The sequence below is a fragment of the Heloderma suspectum genome, chromosome 3 (genome assembly GCF_057233095.1).
Source record: "Heloderma suspectum isolate Gila_16-S chromosome 3, 16-S_ref, whole genome shotgun sequence".
NCBI classification, from domain to species: Eukaryota; Metazoa; Chordata; class Lepidosauria; order Squamata; family Helodermatidae; genus Heloderma; species Heloderma suspectum.
Window position 1 is genome coordinate 58,194,190 of NC_139460.1, and position 12,121 is coordinate 58,206,310.

General features: G+C 41.6%; 1 long non-coding RNA gene across 1 annotated transcript; it reads right to left on the reverse strand.

Annotated features, from left to right (window-relative positions):
- Nucleotides 1-127: 127 nt before the first annotated feature.
- LOC146349719 (uncharacterized) lies at nt 128-10,496 on the reverse strand. Its single transcript, XR_014789067.1, has 4 exons — nt 10,415-10,496; nt 9,906-10,011; nt 7,353-7,398; nt 128-2,703 (listed from the first exon to the last, which is right to left on the reverse strand). It is a non-coding gene; the product is annotated as an uncharacterized LOC146349719 (long non-coding RNA).
- Between the last annotated feature and the right edge of the window lie 1,625 nt (nt 10,497-12,121).

The following is a 12,121-nucleotide window of genomic DNA, read 5'->3' on the forward strand; positions in this document are numbered from 1 at the left end:
GTAAGGACAGACCCCATGCAGCAACAGATGTATAAATCCAAGCCAAGTGTTTTGGGCTTCAAGAAGTAATTGATATGGGTTGTGGTTTCTGACACACACTTCAAGAGCCAAATAATACAAAGTGGTTCCACAAAATATATATTTATTGCTCAAACAGAATTAAAGAATAACTAATCTTTGAAATGATAAAACAAGCAAAGCACATTACTATATACAATGCAATTAGGATGATTAGAATCATAACAGAAATAGCATCTAGCTTATTTTAAAGAAAAATTAAATTTTGATTCCTTTCAACTAACAAAGCAGTCATCGATCTCGGAAGCTAAGCAGGGTCAGCATGGGGACTGCCTGGGTGGGGATCAGGCTTCCTGCACTGAGCTGGACTCGATGGTCTTGTAGGCCCCATCCAACCCTATGATTCTATGATTACGATCTTATAGTTACTTATTTGGCAAGCACGGTTGGCAGAGGTAATTATGTTTTGTAAGCTTCTTGTTCTGCAGGATCTCTCTTCCAAACACATCAAACCTTGCCTTTTATAATCCCTATTTTTTTGATGGCCCCATCTTAAGACTCAGACCTAGTCTTACTCTTGTACCTAGCTTTAGCTCTAGTTTTGTTTTGTTTTTAAAACAAAATCACATCTATATACCTTGACATTTTTGATTTAATAATATATTTTACTCATGACCTCAGGATGGCTTCTTAATGCAGCCAAGCGGTGGTGTAGTGGAGGCAGGACTTGCAGGGACGCAGCCCCAGCACTGTTTCATTAGCAGGGACTCTGATGTCACTTGCCACCCCACTCAGAATTCCCTGTTCCCTCTGAGCTTAGCTGTGATCCTCACTGTAGCTGTGGGGGGAATGAATTTTCCAAGAAACAATATCTTGTTCCATGTTGGAATGCAAAGTATTTGGGATTACTTTTTGGTCTGGAATGGGCAGTTAAGATCTATTTGCTTTACCAAAGACCTGCTCCTGGTGGAGATGAAAACTCCTAGAACTGGTTTGTTGATATGGATCTACACAGCTGCCTGAAATTTTTGTACTGTCCTTGGAGATTGTCACAGTGAGCTCCTGCATTTCCAAATTTACCACTACACCCTCCCTCTCTCTGTGTGTAGTTCAATCCAGCTGGGTGTGTGGATGTTTCTGTTGGAGGGGGAGGGGGGAGATATAATGGAGGAGCTTAGGGAAGACTAATGGGTAATGCTGGGGGCTAAGGGAGTGTGCAAGGGGGCAGTTTAAATGAGAAGGGATCTGTCCATGAGGGCTGAGTTAAGAGGGTGAAGCTTCCATAAAGTATCATATTTTGAAAACCTAAAATGTTTGTGTTTGAGTGAGATAGTGGGTGAAAAAGATTTTAACACCCCTGCATTTTTTCTTAGATGTCCAGTTGAAATACCACTGCCTTACTCTCAGCTGCACTGCTTTTTGATCCCAAAAAGGCTGTATATCTTACAAGGTTGTATAATCTTAGAAGGGGACGTGGCTGTGACTGTCACAAAGGGACCCTGCACTTCTGAATTTGCCACTACACTACTTCAGCCAAGTTTACTGCTGACTTCAAAATTTCTTTACTGATGGTATCCCTCCTACGCCAAGCAGCTTATCGCTTTGGTGGAAGTGGTTAACCAACCCACTTGTGGCAACTCTCTTTGCCCCAATTCCAAGAACACTTTCCAGGACTCACAGTTAGCTTACAGCATACATAGCTAATTGCTCTATTGCTAATCACAGTTAGCAAACACAAATGATTATGAATAGGACTCATATGAAACACAATGAATTCTCATCAACAATACATGTTACATTCATACTTTGTGACACCCTCTATCTGGATAGATGAATCTGTCAGTTTGGCTTTCTCCAGTTGATTTAAAAAACAAACAAAAAAACCTGAAGTTCTTTCCATCCTGTTCATGAAGAAATTTGTGAGTGTTGCTAAGTTCTTATTTAAAAAAACAAACCGAATAAAATTCTCACCCATCCCTAGCTATATAATCTTTTCCCCTTTCCACTCTTTCTTTAGCCCTTTATTACAGCTGAAGGCACCAGCATAGATTCTTACCCCATCACTTCTGAAAATTTCTTTTATGCCTTCGGAGCTGTGGGAATGACAACTTACAACACCTTGAAGCTTTGAGGGTCCTAGGAATTGCGCTGGCTCATTGAATAAGAGGAATGACTATTATGCCACATGTATACCAACACATATGTGCAGGCATAGATACATATACCACCACCACCCAGAACTTGCTGCAACATATTTGCTATATGGAAATATGCTGTCCATTTGGGAAGTAATTATGACAATACAATATTTTTATTACAGTATAAATGTGAGATTTTCTTATACGAAAGAGACACGTTGCGGTTTCTTTGAACTGTTGGGTGCTTTTTTTTAAAGGCAGTATCTGGGCTGTGGACCCAGATGTATGATACTGCATCTTACTTTGCCAATTTCCCTTCTAGAATATGATGAAGGAAAGCAATTCCTAATTTATCAGCACATCGTCATAATCATTGTTGTCCTGGTGGCTGGAAGAAATCCCTGTTTTGGGAGGAATGATGACCTCTTCATAGTCAGTCATAGTGTTTGTTGTGTTTACCTTGGTGGCATTTCCCAGAAAGACATGGGTCAATGGTTGCATAGCGTATTTCAGAAGGGCCAGTGGAGTCTTTGTCATCAATGTTGCCCTGATAAGAAAGAGATCAACTTTAACATTTTTCATATATTGGTACTTTAGGGGGAAAAAAAGTGGTGTGAATGAGTTTCTTGTGCCCTAATACTATTACCACTCATTGGGACCATATTGTAAGCCGCCTTGAGTGCCATTTTTGGTAGAAAGGTAGGATACATGTCAAAGAAATACAAGAGCTACAGTTATGCCACTAATTCTCCTTACTGTGACTTTGTCTTTATTGTGACTAGCAAGGGATTGTAATGTAAACACCATGATCTAGTAAGAACTACTGTTACACGACACTGATTCATGCAAAGCCCTTCAAAGACACTGAGTTGGATGCAGATTTAGGCATGTGCAACTGGACTGGGAGAAGCAGGCATTCCTGCCCCCCACCACAGCAGCCCCTTCAGCCCCCCCACCCAAATGCTACACAGGGGGTCAGAAAAAGTCCACCCCACCCCCATCCTCAATCAAGGAGTTCTTAGTGGGGACTGCCTGCCAGAGGAGAAGCTGGTCTGGGAGAAAGATAGCGGTGCTGTTGATTACCTTCTATCTATTTCTATCCAGCCGTTCCCCTCTCTTTGACAAATAACTGGTTGCCCTGGAAATCTTTGCATCATTCAGAGCTTCTAGGGTAACGTTTTGTTATTATTATTTTAATAAAAGAGGGGTACTTGCAAGACAAAAAGAAGCACTCAACTTTTCTGGCCCCTGTTTCTTATCACCACAGTAGACTGTGGGCTCCTTCACACTGAGCTTTTATCCTGCAAATGAGATTGCTCCTTCACGGAAGTTTACAGGCTCTTTACATGATGCCGTGATCCTCCGGGGCAGATCCTGCACCAAATGCCTTTTGTTCCATTTTTAAATAGATTGCAGATAATGAGCTATCAAATTACCTTGTTCCGCTTGAGTTTCCTCTGTGAAAAGAGGAAAAGCGGCAAGAAGAGGAGTGAGATCAATGAAAGAGAATGGAAGACTCAGATATGGGGAGAAGGAAGGGGGAAGGGCAGCGTGTGTAAAGGGAGTCAGTTTTGATCCTGCATTTAAAACAGACGTAGAAAGTCCCATTTTAAATGCAGGATTTTAGGCTGGTGTAGGGATGCTCTGTGAGTACAATGCAGGGGTGGGCAGAAGGTAGATTTGGATCTACTGGTAGATCTCTGGGTAATTTGCAGAAGCTCAGCAAGGGTTTCTTTCTCACTTCCAATTGTTTAACTAGAGCAACAACAACATTGCTTTTTCCACCTAAATTCAGCTGCTGAAAGGAAGAAAGCTTGGGAGTAACCTCAGTTCAGCTCTAGGACTAAAAATAAATTCCTAGACTCAGAACATGCTTAGAGGCACCCTGTTCTTTCATTCTAAGTGTATATCTTTTCACCTTGGATCTGGTTGGTGGATTTGGAGTTCAGGTAAAAAAAAAAAAAAGTAGATCCCACAAGCCTGAAGTCTGCCCAGCCCTGATGTATGATATTGCTTCTTACTTTCCTGACTCTCCTCCCAGAAAACGAGAAGTGTGCCTGCAAAATAAGAAGTGGTGCTGAGTCTTGCACAGCTGATCTGCCCAGGGAACAGAGTTTCTCTGAGAAAAATCAGGTTGGGGAATGGGGGTGGCCCTTGGCCAGAAGTTGAGCACCCCTAGTTCAGAATGTAGGGCAATCCATTGAAAGGTAGTTGCAAATAAAATTCCACTGAAATAAATGAGATCAGATTTCCACTGAAATAACTGAGATCAGACTGCAAGCCCTATGCATTCCACACTTTGGGCTCCTTCACATGGAGCTTTTATCCGGCGATTGAGATTGCTCCTTCACGGAAGTTTGCAGGCTCATTACATGATGCTGTGACCCTGCCTTGACCCCCAGAGCGTCTCCTGCACTAAATGCTCTTTGTTCCATTTTTAAATAGATTGCAGATAATGAGCTGTCAAATTACCCTGTTGTGTTCTGCTTCAGTTTCGTCTGTGAAAAGAGTTAAAGCGGCAAGAAGAGGAGTGAGATCAATGAAAGAGAATGGAAGATTCAGATATGGGGAGAAGGAAGGGAGAAGGGGAGCACGTGTAAAGGGAGTCAGTTGTGATCCTGCATTTAAAGCGGAAGCAGAAAGCCCCGTTTTAAACACAGGATTTTAGGCTGGTGTAGAGATGCCCTGTGGTTCTATTGGTTTCAGTACGGTTTAGTCACAAACAAATTTTGTTGGGTCAGTGCTCTGTTTTCTCTTGGGCATTTTAGGATGTGAATATCCTAGCATACTGAGCTGAGTACCATATCCTCTCCTAGGATATGATATACAATGAGAAACTCTCTTAATGGTTGCCTCTTCCTAGCATTGTAAAGTTCCCCTTTCAAATAAGGCTGTTAAGGTCACAAAGAATTCATGAGTCATCCTTATGAAAAACCCCAACTCATCCTTATGAAAATCTCAAACTCCCAACCTCAAAACACGGCATTTTAAATAGGAACAAAATGGGTAAACAGAATGCAAAACATATCCTTTGTTAAGCCTTGAGTAATTCTGGTTTATCAGTCTGACTGTATGTATTACAAATATCTTCAGTTTTCATATGCAAGTGAAAAGATCTTGAAGCAGCTTTATGTAAGCTTAAAGCATTTATCTATTTTTTTAGGTGACATTTATTTATTTATTTATTTTTAAAAGTGTTTGATTCCTGCCTTTTATGGCAAAACCCCCACAATGCCTCTTACAACAACAAGACAAATAAACCAGGGGTTCCCAATATGACACCCTCAGGCATCATCTAACGGTCTCCACAAAGCTCACCACTCCCTGCCACCTTCAAAAAAATGTTTTTAAATTAAAACCTTGGAAACTATTAGGGTAGCTTCTGACTCTCCCTTTCTACCTTTGCTCTTTCTATTCCCGCTACCGTTTTGCCTTGCTATTTTCCCCTCCCTCCCAGCCTCTAGCCTCGCTATCCCCCCCAAGTCTTTAGTTCACTGTTTCTTTCCCTCCTAGCCTCTAGCCTTCCTCTTTCTCTACCCCTTGGCCTTGCTGTTTCCCTCTCCCTCTCAGCCTCTGGCCTCACTATTTCTCTCCATACACACACCCCTTTTGACTAGCCAGGCCCCCAAGGCAGCCATTATGTGACTAGCCACATCCTCCATGGGAGCCATTTTGTGATGGTGCCCACACCAGTTTCCCAAATCAAATGTGCCCACAGGACCAAAAAGGTTAGGGACTCCTGCAATAAACCATTAAAAACAAAACCAGTAAATCAACAATTGTGATTCAACATGTTCTGGAAGGGGTTGCGCTCCTCGTGAAGGATCAGGTTCATAGCTTGGGAGTGCTCCTTGATCCTACACTGTCCCTGGATCTTCAGGTGGGAAGGAGTATGTTTATACAGTTATGCTTGGTGCACCAGCTGCAACCCTTCCTGAATCAGCCTGACTTGGCAAGTTATCCAGGTCTTGGTTACATCTTTTTTTTTAGACTGTTGCAATGTCCTCTCTTTGGGGCTATCCCTGAAGAGCGTCCAGAAGCTTCAATTGGTGCAAAATGCAGCAGCTAGGCTACTAACTGGTGCACAATATCAGGACCATATTACACCTGCCCTCAAAGACCTGCACTGGTTGCCAATTACTAGGTGCAATTCAAGATACTGATTTTAACCTTTAAAGCCTTAAATGGCTAAGACCTGGCTATCTAAGGGACCACCAGTCTCTCCATTAATCTGTCTTGCTAAGATCTGCAGGAGAGGCCCTTTTGAAGGCATCATTACTCGCAGAGGCTTGATTGTCAGGCATGCATGAAAGGGATTTCTCCTATGTTACCCCCAAACTGCAATTGGCCCCCAATCTGCTGGCCTTTAAATGGAGGGTAAGGATGCCTCTTTTCCATTTAGCCTTGCAAATTGTGTAGTTTTAATGTTTCTACTGTTCTTAACATTGTTTTAATTTTTTTAAGGTTTTATTTATCACATTGTTGTACACCGCCTTGATGGCTTTTTAGCAACTAAGGTGATGTATAAATGTGGTGTGAATAATAATAAATTAAAATGAAATAAAATAGGTGAAGTATGAAAAACTGCAAGTGTGACAGAGAGAAATCTTACTGGTATCATGGGCCCTGATAAGGCCCGTCTCTGATTAGCTTCATGGATAAAGAAATAACAGGGATCTTCAAGCCATTCACTCGATCAATTCTCTAGTGCTGACATTTTCCTGAGACTGAAGACCTCTTTTCCTAGCCAATAGTGTGGCCACATGTCCTACTTTTCATAAGAAAGTCCTCTGTTTGAAGGGCTGTCAGACGCCCCTCTAGTTGAAGGCGTGCTCTGTTTGATGGGCTCTCCAGTTCAAGTCTGGTTTAAAGATAAAGAACCATGAGGGAGAGCAGCAGGGGCCTGGAAGTTGCCCATCAGCAGTTAGGACAGCAGACTGAACAGTTACACAGGTCACCTGGTCACAGTCCTCCCCACTATGATAAGACGTATTGCATTTTTAATTAAATTAGAGCATTTCCCCCCTAAATTTACATCTATACACATAAATTGGTATATGCAAATGTTATGAAAATCTGTGTCCTCTTTCAGTCATCCTGTTTGTTGATGCATTTCCTCTTTTTTTGGTGATGCATAAGTGGCCACCCTTCTAGCCAAATTCGCTAACAGGCTTAAAGAAATACAGAACGACTTACTTCTGATCTGAACGGTTTTCTCCTAAACCATGGCCAAGATCTTTTGCTGCAATATAAAAACAAAACAAGCAGTTTAAGGTTAGAGTTCAGCCAGAGTATTAATGCAGATGGTATCTGAATATCGATTCCCTAATCGATAAGGGGAATAGTTCTCCCATTTGTCCATCACTTTTTCTTTCTTGTGCTCTTGATTAACATGGAGCTGGCAGAGGCCTGGCAAAGAGAAAAAGGCTGATCCCACAAAGAGCCATTCTTACATGAATAGGCATGAATCAATTTCAATTTACTATATAACTGTAAACGCAGGCATTAAAAAAATATTTGCTTTTTATATGAAATCATGAATAAAATAAAGTTTGTTCTTCTCTGGACGTGAAAGGATTAAATAATCCCATTACAGGGAGGGAGGGGAGGCAATTTTTAAAAATGAAAATAAAATGTTGATAAAGGAAAATAAGAACGATTACAATGCATTATACGTGGGGTTACCTCTGAAGACGGTCCAGAAACTTCAATTAGTGCAAGACAGAGCAGCAAGGCTGCTTACTGGGACTGGCTGTTTCGCACATAATACTCCACCAGGGCTGCATCAACTGCACTGGTTTCCACTCAGTTTGTGGGCCTGATTAAAAGTGTTGCTGCTGACCTTTAAGGCCCAAAGGCACAATCCTATGCATGTTTAGACATAAAAAAGTCCTACAACTCCCAGCATGCTCCCAGCCAGCCATGGTGGGAGTTGTAGGCCTTTTTTCTGTCTAAACATGCATAGGATTGCACCCTAAATGGCTTAGGGCCCATCTCCCTAAGGAGCACCTTCTCCAATATGTTCCTGCCCAGTTTCTAAGATCGTCCTTGGAGGCCCTTCTCTGCCACCAATAATGGTGCAATGGGTAGCTACCAGGGAAAGAGGCTTCTCTGTAGTGGCCCCCCATCTGCCTGGCATCTTCATAGTATATATTTAGACACCAGGAAGACCTTCCTCTTCAAACAGGCATTTAATCTTTAATCTATTGCTCTAATTATTAGTTTTATTGCTGGCTCCTTAATGTTTTAAATATTTTTAAATATTTTTAAATATTTTGAATGTTTAATATTGTATTATTTTGTTGCTTTTATTGTCACACTTTCTGTTTGTTTATATTGTTGTTGCTGTTGTTGTTTGGTTCCATGATTGTAAACTGCCTCCAGGGTATTTGCCAATCGGGCAGTATATCAATCTAACAATTAAATAAATAAAAATATTCCTCACTGGTCAAAGTATTGGTCTACCTAGCCATCAGTGTCTCTTCCCTTCCCCATTTTTCCCCCTGGTGTGGGTCTGGCATGTAAGTGATGCAACCTGCTTCCAGTCTTTTTTCTTCCAATGACTTTTACAGATTTGGCTTTTATCAGGAGGATTTTAAAATGCAGTCAAACAATGCCTTTATTAGGATCAACTAAAATGCCACAAAATAGTGAGCAAGGTTTCGGGTTCTCCAGAACTCTTCATCGTAAGCAAAGTTGGGGGAGAGGAAAAAGAAAGTTGGCTTGATGTTGAAACAACAGTCTCCGTTAAGTCTGAAGATGGTGTATAGTAACAGATTGTTGTCTTATTTTGCAATTCGATACACAGTTACCTTCCTAAAGGAAATCAACCCTGACTGCTCATTGGAAGGACAAATACTGAAGCTGAAGCTGAAATATTTTGGCCACCTAATGCGAAGAGAAAACTCTCTGGAAAAGACCCTGATGCTGGGAAAGACTGAAGGCAAAAGGAGAAGGGGACGGCAGAGGATGAGATGGCTAGATAGCATCACTGATGCAATGAATATGAACTTGAGCACACTCCAGGAGAGAGCGCAGGACAGGAAGGCCTGGCGTGCTATGGTCCATGGGGTCACGAAGAGTCGGACACGACTTAACGACTGAACAACAACAACAACACAGTTACCTAGGCGCAAGCCCAAGCTCTTTCTTCTGAGTAGGAATGTGCTGTTAATGTATAGCAATGTGCTGTAAATTGGGTTAAGCCAGCTTGCAGGTTGTACCTAGCACTGCTGGGACAAAGAAATCAATCATGGCTGATCTCCCATTTTTGAAAATATAATATCCAGCAGTTAGTTACTGAGATCTGTCTCTAGTCCTACACAAAACACCCTGGTTCCTTGTGAGGTAGAGAACAGAAGTTAAGAGAAGCCAGGTAGTTTGTATATTAACAAACCTGGAGGTCAGATTAGGTAGTATACTAGTAAAAGGACAATAGAAGCCAAATTAGATAGCTTTACATCATGGTTGGAGGGCATGTAATACCCCCACTCCAAATAAAATCCCATCTCAAAAGGGGAGCCCTCTCCTGAATAGCTAAATTTGATATACTTCAAGAGGTAGAAAAAGCATAGGAAGCCAGGTTTATAAGGAGAACTCTCCCTACATCATTCTAAAATGACTTTTATAATGACTTCTACAAGGTACAAGGGTTCTGTTTACTTGAATTGGGAGGGCAAGGTAAAAAAGAAAAAAAAAGGGGGAAATGTGACCTAAAAGAGACTTTTTCTCCCTTGAAATGGAACATACCTTTGTTCTGGTACTTTGTTTCCCATCTGTTCTGTGCCAGTCACTCTAGTTTCTAACTTCTCCTTTCTTCCTTCCTTCTTCGGGTATGTTATAGTAATTGCTCCATCTGCCAGGAACATCCCAAAAGTAAAAGCCCGTCAGACGGGTATAATAATTTGTTCACACAGTTCACAGACTCACATTATAGTAATCTTACACTGTAAAGAAATTCCCCTTTTACATCACAGACGGGGGTGCAGCTGCAAAAGAAATAAATGACACCATTTCTTAAAAGGGGTAGGTCGTAGGTGAGAACAGGCTAGTACTGGGCATACAAACCTTGACTTTCTAGTAAAGGCAAAAAAAGCTCAGCTGATGAGAGGATTAGACTCTTTACAGTGTCATGAGACAGAAACATCAGCCCCTGGGTTTCATTTGCTAACATGAATCATGTTAACCCCAGCTAAACATTCTGGCCATGAGAGAAAGAGCACAAGTGAAATCTACTTAAGAACATAAGAAAAACATACCACATGGTGATCTCTCTTTTTCATTTGGGAAACAGCGTGAAGTCCACCTCCTTGTTTTTCATCTGTGGCACACTATATAAGTGAACCAAAAATGAAATGAAAAATCCTAGAAGAAAATAAAGGAACTACATTTAAGGAAGCCTTAAAAATAACTAAATAAATGGTTTAGTGGTGATGAATATAAGAGCAAATGACACTCTTTATCCTTCCAGTAAATGCTAGTGTTTTGTGAAGGAAATGCTTTATTTTCTTTTTATAGCACATACCATAAACTGACAACTGTGTGGTTTTAAAGTAAGATAAGTTTTGTAGCTAGAGAGAAGTTAAATGCTTCTTCTTTAGACCGCCTGTATCATGTACGTTACACCACCTACCCTTAGGCTGTCCACTTACATATTGCCAAAAAAGAGGAATTACATCATCAAAAAAAGACCAAAAGAGGACACCAATTTGCATAATATTTGCATATGCAAATTTATATGTATAGCTGCAAATTAGAAACAATAACTATAATTCAAATAGGAGTACAATATATCTCACCACAGTCCAGAATCCTGACCAGGGAGTTATCCCCACGGGTATTTTGCTGCAGGTTTGCTGCGTTTGGAGGTCATTCAGGGCACATGACGTCATAGCTATCCTGCAGCCACCCTGGAGTTTATGCCAGAAAAATTGGTTTTTCTGGGACTACTTGTAGTCTGTTTCTTTTCCTTAATTCGACTTGTTTGAGCTTCTGTTGCGGTGTGCACCAGCCCTCTGCATTTACTCCGGCATGATAGCTCTGCCCAGGGTTGTGTCTTTTACCTGGTCATGACCTCACTGACTCTGATCAAGGGGTGTTTCCCCAGTGTTTCCCCTCCCTGTATTTGTTTCCACCATTTCACAGCTGGCCATTCAGGGGGTACCAGCTACCTTGTGGTATTTACTTCGCATTGCCTACCACTAGAGTCTGGTGCAAAATAAAAGTGCACTCAGCTCAGCAGCCTCTAACTCTTTTAAAAGCCTCGATAAGGTGTAAAAGCGCAATGTCAAAATAACGCATTAGCACTACATCCTGAACCCGAAGTAACCGCTCCAGTTTCACCAATGACAGCCGCCAGGGGGGAATGGAGTTCTTTACAGGTGCGGTATGGGGTGGGTGAACATAGAGTAAAAAAAGGTGGGGAGACCAATGAGTGAGGCTTGTTTCCTGCCCCTGTCCAGGCTCCCCACTGCTACTGCGTTATGAATGGAGAGCATCTAATTTTCCCCTTGAGTGCATATTTCCCTGAAAAAACTAAAATCCCCAGTCCTGCAGTGCAGCATCTGAAGGCTCCCAAGAGCTCTCCCTTTCTCCTTCCCATGAGAGAAGCTCCCGTAAACCAGAAAGAACGTTACTGCTGATAAAGCAATATAGTGGAGAAGGGATTTTAAATAACAACACAGAAATTACAGAACATCAAAGAAGCACAACATCGCAATAGTGATTTAAGAAAGCACCGGAGAAACGATAGAGCGCTTTAAGGTGAATTATTCAAGTTAGCCTTTAACCCTTTCACTGCAAGGGAGTGAGATGTATTTCTTATTTCTGAATAAACATGCACAGAAGGAGGGGGGATATGTTAAAGATTGAAAGCAAACTACCTAAAGTGACTGAGTGTCCCCACTACTGCAGTAATGTGAGGGGTTGCTGCTGTGCTCCTGGGGATTTTCTCAATGGGAATGGGA